This window comes from Bombus flavifrons, chromosome 9 (genome assembly GCF_040668555.2).
Source record: "Bombus flavifrons isolate JBK064 chromosome 9, iyBomFlav1_principal, whole genome shotgun sequence".
Lineage (NCBI taxonomy): Eukaryota > Metazoa > Arthropoda > Insecta > Hymenoptera > Apidae > Bombus > Bombus flavifrons.
The window spans coordinates 10,912,634-10,925,603 of record NC_138450.1 but is presented as its reverse complement, the minus strand read 5'-3'; the positions used below and the strand labels follow the sequence as shown (position 1 = coordinate 10,925,603).

The following is a 12,970-nucleotide window of genomic DNA, read 5'->3' as shown; positions in this document are numbered from 1 at the left end:
TCATATCGTGGTCGTAGAAATGATTCGTTTCGAACGATCGATTCGCGGCCAATTGAAAATTAGTTCAACGCCAGCGATCGGCTACCGTATGAATCGTAGCCTGTTAATTCTCAATGACCGCTTCGTCGTATTTTACTCAATTCAACGTTCCATTTTGCTTTACCTATCGTTAGAGATGGAGATGTTGACTCTCCCAAAGATAACTAAAGTTGAGAGTATTTCGAACGGTTAATGAATATTAATAGAATTAATAATAGCCTTTATGCTCGATTGCATTGGATCTACAGAATTTCTACTTTTTCAGTCACCAAAGTCGTCGGTCAGTGATTCGGAGATCTTTTTCTTTTTAAATTACGAATCGCAGCTAAGATCGATTCGCGCAAACAATTTATCTGATCGCCTGAAAAAAGTAAATCCTACTGCGAGAGAAGCTCAAAATCTCGTTAACCGATCGTTATCCTCTACAGTCGAACAAAGTGTATTCGTGACGCAGAGGTAGTCGCTTATTCGCTCGAAAAGCTTTTCTCTGGTAAACATATTTGCATGGAAGCAGAATGAAAGCTTCGACAATGTTTTTCGTGTCTGTGACACGCCAGATTTACAAGTAGTAAACTCACAGGTTCTAAAACACTTTCGTCACAGGATGGTTTAAGTTAGCCGTTCGTGTTCCACTTTAATTGACGTCAAAATAATTCGATAAACGTTCAAGAAACCACCGTGTTAGTTCCGTATTTCACGTAACGTCTATTATTTCAGCGAAGTTAGGTTACACGCAGCCGACTTCTCGTCAACTTACTCGTAATTTTATTTGCCGGAAAATATGTAAACTGTATGGAACTACAATGTTCTGTACTTGCTCTTTCTATGTTCTAATCGGCCCACGTTACGTCGCGTCGTCTTTTAGTCGGCAGTTTTTTTTTATTGGCTTTTATAAGGTTTTCCCATCAGGAGATTCACACACAATGGTACGTCATTATCGACATGATTCAGGAAGCAGCCGAGACTCAGAGCTTATCGTCTGTTGCCAGCCTAACTCGTTCTCATTTAACTTTTGCAATACTCATCGTCTCGCTGCGCTGGTGGAAGTGTTCCAATCGTCTGCCAACTTTTCCTGAACCGTAACTGACTTGGGCTGTAATTCCTCTTAATATTACCACTTGCTCGCTCGAATCTGAATATTCTCGAAGAATCGACCCGCAGTCCTATTACCTATCTAGTATTATTCGCTGATGATTTTCAAAACTTCTTCCGTTCGTGCTAACCTCTTGCGTACATCGTTTTGAATCGATCGTTTGTTGCTTTTAGTGGAGGTGAAAGAAATCTCCACGGATTCGAGTACCGATGGAAATCGAATCTAAAGATATTTGTCTTTTTTTTCGTGAACATCGATTCGCGTCGAGTATTTTTCTCTGGTGGATTCCACGGCTATTAAACGTGAAGAACGTCTAAAACGATCGATCATAGGAAAACAAAGTGGTTGGCAAGCAACATTGAGACGTGTTAACGAAAAATTGGAATGGAAAAGTTTTGAGAAAGCAATCAAAGAAGCGGTATACACAGATTGATGAATTCTATATTGACGAATGAGTTTTCCGTTCGCGATAAAAGATCGTTTCCTATTTCTCTGAGATCACAACCCGTTTATTCACTTCCGACAGATCGCCAGTAACAGCTTCTTTTATCTTCGGTTGCTCCCTCAGGAGAGAAAAATAGTTGAATCTCGTGAGACGATTAAGACTCTGACATGGTGAAACTTTCGAAACGGCTCTGGTAAGGAGACAACGGGAAGGACAATAACATAATGAAAGCAAGCGCAAGGTAGAAGAAAGAAGTAGGACAGAGGGCTAAAACGTGGGAAGCAGTCTAAGCTGGAACGTCTTGAAAATTGTATATCGTAAACGAGTATACTCACGGTGAAACTTAAACAGTAAGAAACTCGTTTATGGTAGTCGCTTCATTTATTTAATTGCAACATCCATGTCCATTCTTTCGAACATTTCACAGTTAGAAGTAACGATATCGACGAAATACGACCGCAAATAAAATTCTAATAAACTGGAAAATTATCGACGTTCCAAAACGAAGCTGCTCTACCAACGAGTATAGCTATTTGCGCGTTGTACGAGGAAAGGCAGATTACCGCGAGAAAGGTGACGGAAGAAACAAAATAGGAAGTTAGTCGGTTTTCTCTGTCGACACCAGCTAGGCGCTTGGCAAGCTGCTGTTAAGCACTAAATTCTTGAGTAACGATAATTTCGCGATACCTTACTTGCCGTTCGTCTACAACCGGTTCTCTTCGTTGCCGGATAACATTAGAGCTTTGGTATCGTGCCAAGATACATCTGCCAGCACTCACCGAACCTAGGTACACGTTCGTGGTATACGCTTATATATCTGGAAGCACGCTACTTTCGGTTGGAACTTCATGTTTCAGTCCGAAAACGAAAACCAGCTTTGTCGTAGGTTCGATGTTCCTCTTCTTTTCCAGCCTGGCCATCCTACTTCATCGATCTGCTTGTCGTCCGCACGACGTCATACGCGTAGCACAATCGATTGTCCATTCGTTTCAGCTCGATTTCCGCCTTAGGTGTATACAACCTTTCACAGCGACACGAAAGAACGCCGCGTTATTTATGAGTGACACTCGCCATGTGTCGCCGAAATTAAATTCTCCCGTTTTTCACGATGGATATTCTTCAAAGGGACACTTTACCGATCTACTTTTTCTCAGAATCCTACAGTCCTGCGGTGCTGCGTGGTTTTTCACGGTTGAAACTGTGAAACGTGCCGGAAAGCTGAGCACGATTCCTTACTTTGTTATGCCGAGATAGGTGGTTTATTTTGTCGAAGTTCATGCGTCCAGAAAAACGTGGCTAGAGGAGAATATTCGACAACGTGATAAACTTTCTATAAAGTGGACTTTTTAAAAATACTGCCAATACGAATTTGATATTACATGGTTTTGGATTTGTTCAGTTGTGACATGAAAGTTATTAAAAACGGTATATTCGATGGAAGCTGCAGTGAACCTGCGTTTTGAATATAATCAATACGTTTTGTATGAAAACGGAGATAGGAATGTAGATAATATTCGACGCATTTTTTCAGTGCGTCTATTGTCAGTTGACTTTGTTATTACGTAGTGACATTACTCGACACGCATTCGCCGAATCGCAATCTTAAACGAGTTCAGTTTCAGGTAATAACAATGGAATTCCGTTTTATTTTTTATATTTCAAACCTTTAAGTGCAGCGTATGCAGTATACACTTTTTTGCATTCAATCTGGAATGGAAATTCCATTGGAGCATGGAATTCTAGAGTTAATTCATTGATAGAAATATAAGGGGTATGAATTAGTAAAATACTCGATTTATTTTTATTCCCTGCAACGCTTTGCAGGGATTAAAAATATTTCTCGCGCTTAACCTCGGCTTAGCGATACATTAATATTCATAAACGGAAGCCGTACCCATTTTGCTTTTTCTTGTTGTCGTTTTGTAACGTAGTAATCTTTAACTTTATTATATTCGATCTCTTTCGTTCCAGCAAATTTCTTTTGTCTTACGAGTTAAACTTTGATGCTCGGAAAACTAAGACATACTATAATATGATATTAGATATAAACGATCTATTCTCCGTATTTGATAATATTAGTCGTATGTTCGAAGCTATGTAAAAGAGTACGTACATGGCCAAAGTTGCACGCGTGGTAGGATAATTATCCAGAAACATTGGAGCGATTAAAACGAGAAACGCAAAGCAGCGCGTTCGATCACGCCAAACCGCGGAATCGATCACGTTAATGTGCTTGCAGGTTCGGTGTATTCGGTTGTGATACGGAACTTTAGCAGACGTGACGTTCCACGGTATGATTAACCTGATGAAACGCTGCTTTTTACCACGCTACCGACCGAATGAACCAAGTTCCTGAATGTGTTCGTGCCTTTTTATCCTCCTCGGCTCGCGAGTCTCTTTTTACCTTTGTCCCTCTTCATTCTCATTCTTTCTCCCTCTTTCGCTCCAGATGTCAGGCCAGAAGGAAAAGGGGCGAGCGGGAAAGCGAAAAGTGAATACTGGGAAATGTGATTCGTGAACTACGGCCGTAGCAGTGTGGAGCTTTGCATTACCATTTTGGCCGTTGGCCAACCCCTGGCCTCTGAACCTGAGGAATCTCCGATAGAAGATAAGGCCTCGCCTCTTGCTCGCCCGCGGTTGGATTCAGCAGGCACACCCGCTAGATAAACACACCCGTGGGAGGGAAACCGACTCCTGTCGACTAGTCGAGATCGTCGGGACTGTTCCGGAATTTCCACAGATTTACAGGCTGGAATTCCTTATCGTAATCAACTGGCTATACGTTTCTTCGAGTTGAATCTAAGAAATCGACGGAAGGGCAATGTTAATCTCTTCAGATTTCCACGTCAGACTTCTTCATAAATTGTTATTGCAACGGAAGAACCAAGTATTTGGTTTACTCGGATCCGGTAATGGATTTGTAGAAAATGATTTAAGTTTGATCTTAAAGCTGGATTTCAGCGGTTCGGTTTAAGCCGGTGGATGCGGAATGTAAAATAATTTGTGATCGAGAGTTCTGTTCTCGCGGTTCAATTTCGAAGAAATTCTCTGTAAACAGCTTTAATGTACTATAATTTGAATACGTTTATGTCGAAAACATTGATCAGAGGATTTACCAAAGTATTTTCAGAATTTTTATTCATTCGCTTGGATATCGTCGACACGAAAATCTACGTTTTCCTTATTCTTCTTCGATCGCGTCTCAAACAATCGAGTATTCTTATGATTTACATACACCGCGGTACCAATCTCTCTCTTTCAATGACTCGAACGGAACTTGTGTGAGAGGAAACGACGAAAATATCTGTTCGACGTCAATTTTTCGCAGTAGACGGATCTTTATACTCCGACCACGATCGCAGCGGCCTTTGCGTACGTGTCTATCAATTTCTCTCGTCTAGAAAACTTTGTATATGGCACGACTTTCTCATCTATGGAATGAGTTTACATTGAGTTTACTCGAAAAGAGATAGTTTACATATCGGCACCGTTTCTTCCCTCACTCGTTCCGCTTTTCCTCGAAAACTTTTCCCAGCACGGAGACGCATCCGACTAGATGCGCGACTACATCCACCTCTTCGAATTCCCGAAATCCGGTATTTATCTTTTTCTCCGGCGAATCACACCCACACCGCGAGTAAGAAATGTTCTTTAATTAGATCGTGGTCATTCGTAACTATTCGTAAGTTGCCAGTCGGACAAATATTTGCTGAGACTCGTCTGTTTTTTCAATGCTCCAGGAACGGTTACGTCAACATGGATAGAGTTCTCAGGGAAGAGAACCAAGTAAATAAGGAGGGACTCTCTGCCTCTGGAGAGAAGACGGTTGATTTTTAATTTATAAATTTTATAAATTCCAGCCTTAAAAGCCACATTTTTCGCGTGACGTCAGGATGGATAAAAACCATCGCAACGACGATAATTTCTATTGAGCAAGGTGAAAGTACCACGGGAAAGCGAGGAGAACCTAGAGAAAATAATGCAAACACCTTCTTCCTCTTATTTTCGTACTTTGAAAGATAGCTCGAAAGACTTTCATGGTTTCACGAGAACGTGGTTTCTTCCTTTCTCCCCATTTATTGGTCTCGTTGCTTTCCGAAATATGCGTCACCGAATAACGAAGGCGATGTACGATATCAACGAGCTACAGAGCGTTACTCATCGTTCTTACTTTCATCTTTATTCGTTATACAATTTCGAGCGTCGATCTGCAAAAGCCTGGAGAAAGACGGTTTCCGTGGTTACCTGTTAGACGATCGAATAAAGTCTCCTTTCATACTTTTTACTGAAATCTAGCACCAGCTCGGCTCCGTGCCAACCTTAGTACTCGAGTTATCAATGTTATAATGGAAATGTAGATTCGTAAGTGGGAAACAGCTTCTCATCATAGAATCCATGCTATATTGAGAGAATGCTCTGCCACAGATTTTTATGGATTCTCAATATCCTCTTGTGTTTATTTTTTATCCGGTTGCAGAGTAGTTTAAACGAACAAAGCCAACCTGGAAGCTGATATTTCTTCTATTTTTTAAAAAACTTAGTTTGCTAAGATTAAATGCTATCGCAGTTGCTGTCGTGAAATAACAAGGCGTTGGAATAATGTAACGATTATTGATTCTAAAACTTGAAGCCGCGTTCTTGTTGCTGATCGATACTCGACTTTATCTCGAGCGAGTATCATCGTCGTTCCGAGAACGTTCGAAGCTCGTGTGAAATTTAAATACGATTTGAACCCGAGTCAAATTATTCGCCTCCTAGTAAACTGGATCCTTCGCAAACACTGTTACCACAAACTACCATGAATCTTCGATTCATAGGAAACGGGACGTTTCTCGTTCCAGTGAAAGTAGCGATGCGTGAAACATCGGTAACGTGATAAAATCATCGGTAAAACATTTCTCGAGTCTTATCGACTATGCTTTAACATTACGTCTTGATTATCGTTCGAACGTTTCTGCTTCTACAGAAGACAAAAGCAATTCTTATTGTTAGTCTGCGACCCCAGCTCTTTTACGGTGCTATACGAAAAACAATATTGTTTTGTGAACATAATGAAAAGTATTTGTTTGCCAGTTCGCCTAAATTACGTTTTAAAATAAATATCAAGGAGACGTAGCGAGTGGCGCGTTTATTTTCGCGCGTTGTAACAATTCCGCGCGATGGCAGAAATACAGACAGCGGTGGTGCTCCGCTATTTTTTTCTCGGTCGGTCTTACGAAGAGTGAAAGGAGCGCTGAGGTTCTCCCGCGCCTATTTATTTTATTACGCCTCGACGCGGTCTCTTCGCGCGAAACGATCTTTGTGTTTCGTTCTACGCTACCCTTGCTCGACCTTAATATATAGGGATGGCTTCCGTTCCTTCTCGACATCAGGATGCTTGTACGGCTTTGTTACCGTAAGATTAACGAGGTCTCTTGCGAAGCGTTTGTTTGTTCGTCGTACACGAATTTAATGGTAGTATAACGAGATGTGTTCGGTGCTCCGTACGTAAGACCCAGCCTTCTCGTAGAGCGCGTAGGAAAAGCGTGAGCAAACTATTATAAAGACTCATAAAGCGTACGTCAATCCGTCTAAACTGCCAGAGTACGTACATCGTGAGTATTCTTTGCGCAGCTCCCGAATAAATATTTCATTTTTCTACGCGGAAACACTTCGACCGTGAGTTGTTTGCACGTGCGTAAAGTTAATTCGTTCTGCTCACCGAGACAGCCGGAAACATGTAAATTTATTATACAGCTGCTCGGAGCATATAACTAGACACGTCGAATCTCTTTCCCAGAACGAACTGCAAGCATCTAGGCGTACAGTTGTCTGAAAAAAAGCGTGATATCACGCTGCAAAAGATGGAAATACCGTTGCAACGAAAAGAGATGGTGCAAAGGTGTCGTCAGATTAGCGCACCGTTTACGATGCTTCAAATTGTATCACGAGCACGATATTTTGAAAAACCAGTCATGCCACGTGATATACCTAACTACATGTCATACTTTAATATCGGTCCGTTAACATAGGTGTTGGCCGTGTATGTACGCGTCACACGGTCGTATGCACAGCAATACACGAGCGTGTACAGATTCAGGATGACTGGCGTGGCGACGGACCGTGCCGTTCTCTCGTGTATCGAGAAAAATTATCATATCATGCAAATCTGTGCACGGTCGGTAACACTTCCGGCCAAAGGTTCCCGTATAACGATATTCGTTCGCTGTCTGGAAAAAGGGAGCGGAAAAGCTGTGGACTTTCGGACGAGAGCCGTTCGATCGTAACGCATCTGCGTGCCCAACACGTAATTCGATGAAACGACAATACCATGCATTCGTTGGCCCTCGATACCCGCAAACGAGAAGCGGAAAACGATATGCGTACGAACTATTTCTAGCGGGAATCGTTCGGACGATTTATTGTACGTTCGATACTTTACTTCGGAAGAAGTTTGCAAATTGTTCCTCTGAAAAATTGATAAAAATCTACGATATTTTTGGTGCGAAATGTTTTAATAAGAGTAAGAAGAGGAACGGTACATAGCAAAACTGACCCTACAAAACATTTTTGACGTGTTTGCGTCTATCGTATCTTACGAAGACGATGCTTTCGAATTACGTGAAAAAGTTTCATCAAAGTTCCATTATTCTAGAATCTCCTATTCCTCTTGAGCAGGCTCTAGAGGAAAGATTACGAGGTGGTTCGATCGAAAACACGGTAAAAAGGAAGGTAACCATATACCGCGGACAGAAGGGAAACGTTGCTCCGCAAATTTGAAGCATCTTCGTGAATCACGGTCTTCCGAACCATCATCCACATTCCCGACGTTCTTATACGGGATGCCGTTCGTTCTACGCGAATGTCTGCTGTATTTTGGAGATCTGCCAGAGACGTACGAGTTACGGAAGAAATTTAATTGTTCGGGACTTCGGATTACTGCTCTCTCCAACTGTAATCCGATTACGGGTTTTCCCTGCTTCAATTCTCTGCTCTTAGTAAGATTGTAATTGTATCAAAGTCTGCCCTCCATTATAATTGTCGTCAATGAAATGAAACATATCATGTCGGTTACATAGTTGCAGAGACAAGCCTTTAGCTTAACGTGACCAATTAATTCTCGACTGTTTGTAATTCGATCGTTTTCAATTATATTTGGAAAATGAACGAAAGAAATTTTCAGATAATTCGGCAGGTCGAACTAATTAGGATGATTTACAGGATGCAAACCGTGACATTAACGCTTTCGATCGACACCAACGGTTCGTAGACATTTCGGGCACTAGATGCATGCAGATTGGCTGTATTGAATATCGGGATTAAATCTGACTACGACTTCCCCAATAACAGGAGTTCCCAGTAGGAATTTCAGTGAGAAATCTCAGTGGTTCGGAGTAGCGTAATAAATTTACGTTATACCGTCTAACAGCGTCTACACACGACTCCTGTGTGTTTCAGTAACTCTTTGATTATACATTAGCGCAGCTTTAACTACTAATTTGGATGAAACTGCAATCAGCGATGCAAATTGTAAGGATACAACAAATAAGATAACGTTAATTAGGAATTTCTGTTAATTCCTCTCGTTAAACGAAACGTGAAAAATCAGTTCGCACTTGGAACGCGAATTCCGTTGCTAGACGTATTCGATAAATTTTCTTGCGAAATAATTAACCTCTTCTTTGTACAAGATATTATTTGTTTCGACGTGAAAATTCCGATTGCAGTAAGAAAAGCGTCGTACGTCACATTCCTAAAAGTACAACGAACACAAACTGAAATTTAACTGGATGGCGAAAGAGATGGAGGGAAGAGCAGATTTTAGCAGAGTAGAAAGTCGAACTGCTGCATTTTTCTAATAGCGTGCCGACTTTTCTTGTGTTTGTCGAGGTGTGCAACCGCGAGTAAGATGATGAAGAAGGAGCGACTGTGCCGCCTGTGCCGCCTGTGCACACGGCTTGCTGCCTATACGCGCCGTCTTGTAAAAGTTTCAAGTTTGAAAACTTACTAAAGAGTAAATGGTGACGCCGGTTGCGGTAGCATTCGCGAGACACCGCAACATCTTGTGACCGCGTTGTACATTAAAACTTGCCAACTATAGCTTTTAAGGATTTTCGGTAGTGTCGGTGTTTCTTTTCGATATGTCAAAAATTCAGATTTGCTGTTAAAATACACGAAGTAGAGGCTGCGATAGCCATCGGCTTTCAAATTATGATCGAAAAGTTTTTTAATCAGTATCGTTTCCGATAGGAAATCGAACGTTCTTTGACACAAAGCAGGACGAATCGTTTATAGCCGGAAAACTAGAGAAGAACCGTTACAAGTTGGACAGAGAAATTGGCGAGAATCTATCGGCGACGGAATGAGATACATAAATCGAGCCGCGAAGTAAAACGCAGTAAAAGCCAGGGGAACGATTTTCTCGAGAATATGATCTAGTGAAATTCATCTAGTTCGAAGTTGATGCATAAGAGAAGGAGAGGGAAATCGGTAGCACTTGAACGAGGAAATCGCAGTTAGTTCCAACAGGTATCCACAAAGTACGATTACGATTTAAAAGCAATTCTATCGTCACGGGTTATCACGTTTTTCGCGGTTGATTTAAGTTCGTATGGTCGAATTAAAGTTCTGGATAATAAAATTTGAAATATTGATTTCATTGTGATCTCCGAGTCGTATTTCTGGCAATAAAAATCCGCAAGATTCGAGTTGTTATAGTAATACACAGCTTAATACCATTTCAATCGTTTCGAATAAATCTAGTGACAGAAAGAACGGACGTGCATGTTTCTTACATCTGCGATGTTTCAACATTCAGAAGTATGACGAATGATATCCAGCTACGTCGTTGGCACATTCGATATCAAATTCCGGAGATAACGCAGAAGGGAAGCGGGCATAGGTTGAAATATGTATGTTCATGTTAGCCATTCGATCGAAGCGAACATCCATCTTCTCGTTGATAGTCCATAGAAGCTGCTTTGTTCACCGACATCAGTTTCTCACATGGGTTATTCTTCCGGTGAGGAACATCATCTCGCCTCGTCTTCTGATTTTCCATTCAATTTGAAGACGACCAATATCCCGATACGTTACGAAAATCGACAGATCGGTGGAAACTGATACAGAGAATTTTAAAATCATTTATGTGTCATACAAAGCCAATTGTTAAAAAAATGTGAGAATGTAACGTAAACGAGAGAGAGAGAGAGAGTGAGGGGGGGAGGGTAGATAGGCAGGAAGAAGTTAAAAAGATGCAGGAAGTTGCGAATTCAACGAGACACACCCTCGCTTCGTTTCTTCGTGAAGAGCTGCAAGGCGCGACTCCGTTAAGAACCTCGAACCTCGTACTTTTCAGTTGGTGCTTCGAGAGTTTTCGAGGCTTTTCCAGGGCCAGTGGACATTTCGACTTCCACGTGAACGCGTTAAGAGCTTCGACTTCTAGCTGTGTCGTCAGCATGAAAAATCGACGCAGAGTTTATCGCCGAAGCCATATCCACAGTATCCTTCATTGTCGCCGTTCGTATCTTCGGTTGACACACTGCTACCATGTATATCGTTGAGAAATATTACTATCGATCCTGTCCAATACTCGTTCAGAATAACGATTATCGATCGAAAGGATGTAACGTTCGCCTGTCGATTAATATTTGTTCAATTGCAATAAATATTAGTAGACGTAAGAGGATGCCCAGGAAGTTGTATATCAAAAAAAAAGAGTCGTGCGGAAATTGCCTTCACACTTGCAAACGTTACTTAATGCTATCAGCAGATGAGACGTGAAACCAAAATGCATTCGATACATATGTACAACGAGTCACGGGAAAACAACATCCACAAAATGGAACTATTTTTCACGGAACAGCAAACCTATGTAACCGGAAGAACTTCCAGTGAAAAATTTAACGTGCTCGGCCTGAAACTGCAGTTTCACAGTTTTGATCGAAACGCGGCGATAACTCACGCCGGATTTACAATCCGTACTTGTTTCACGGTGGCGAGTCGAACGGCGACAGGGTCACGGAAAAAACTTCGGTCATCCTGAATGCATCCGGGGTCCATTCGAAACGAAACTAATCGAACAACGTTTCATCATGCGAAACTGTTTTTCTCCCGAAAGCGTTTGAAGAAGATGGAACGATCTCGTATCTATGACAAAGCACGATAAATACTCGTCTCTTGACGAAATCGAGGATACCTTTCCCTTTCTCACCCTTTTCCTTTTCCTTTCTTCACCTTTTTTTGTCCGGGCGACAGAGCTTGTACAGTATATTAGGCAAATGTAGCCTTCGATCAAACAAGGAAATCTGCTAGTTCGTGTAAGAGAATCCAATAGAGTCATAAAGAAATCAGGCAGGTTTACATCGACTCAGAAATGAAAGAAGACCATTTGGTTGCAATAAATCATGCAGTCGATTACCCACGACAAATCCACTTTGATAAAGACTTCTCTTTGTTCGAGATCCTCGATTCCTTAACGTTGTATGATTGGGCAACTAGGGTTGAATGAAAGCATAACATTTGAGATATATACCGTCATTGGGTGAATAGAATTTAATAACTTCCCAGATTTGTGTCAGAGGGTATCGAATAGATTCCTTTGTCCATTTCAGAATAGCAAGTAATTATGCTGAATTTAGGAACGAAATACGTGCGCCCGTACGGTACGAGGATTTCAGCGGATTTTCTCGTCTCGTAAAGGCAAAGTAAGTAAAACTCATTCTGGTAGAATTAATCAATGGTACGTACGAGGATACTCCGTTTTTTCATCTTGTAGGTAGCTATAGACATAGATATAATACAAATTAGTAGAAATTCGAATAGAATTTTCTGCCAGTTCTTTTTGACTAGTGGCAACGATACGTTCGTTATACGAAGCGGTCAGTTAAAAGGACACTCGAAACTGCTAGGTTGGGTGCAAATTTTTTGGTATAATTAGTGTTGGCTGAAAAACCAGGGGAACATGCAGCTCACGTCGTCGAGACGAACCTGACGTTGAAGGAAAGAAAACACGATTTTCATTTCGGGCTGACTCGTTTAGATCGTTATCAGTCGGAAGCTAGCTTTGAACAAAGTAAGTGAAACGATGAAATTTATAATCTACCACTCCTGTTCAAAATTTAATTGCTTCAAACATACCTTTCAACACATATTTTCGATGATGAAACGGAACTCTACATCTTCCTCGCTCTCACCTTCTCCCATTCTCTCTCTCTCCGGACGAAGAGTTTCCTCGCTTGGGTACATCGTTGGGAGATCTCTTCTCACGAAGGAAGGAATCTCTGCTGGACTAAAGATGTTTGTTCGTTTGAATCTACACTTTTGCAAATTACATCTATCGCGGTATGAAGATAAATTGTTTTCAAAGGAAACCGCTTGTCACTCGGTAGATAACCGAAAGAAAATGTAACGCA

General features: G+C 41.4%; 1 protein-coding gene and 1 long non-coding RNA gene across 2 annotated transcripts in view; one reads left to right on the top strand and one right to left on the bottom strand.

Annotated features, from left to right (window-relative positions):
- LOC138183027 (zwei Ig domain protein zig-8) overlaps positions 1 to 12,970 on the top strand; it is a 141,256-nt gene that overhangs the window by 4,454 nt on the left and 123,832 nt on the right. The gene's annotated exons all lie outside the window — the stretch shown is intronic.
- Positions 1 to 12,970, bottom strand: part of LOC138183029 (uncharacterized) — a 116,087-nt gene that overhangs the window by 2,920 nt on the left and 100,197 nt on the right. The window lies entirely within an intron of this gene.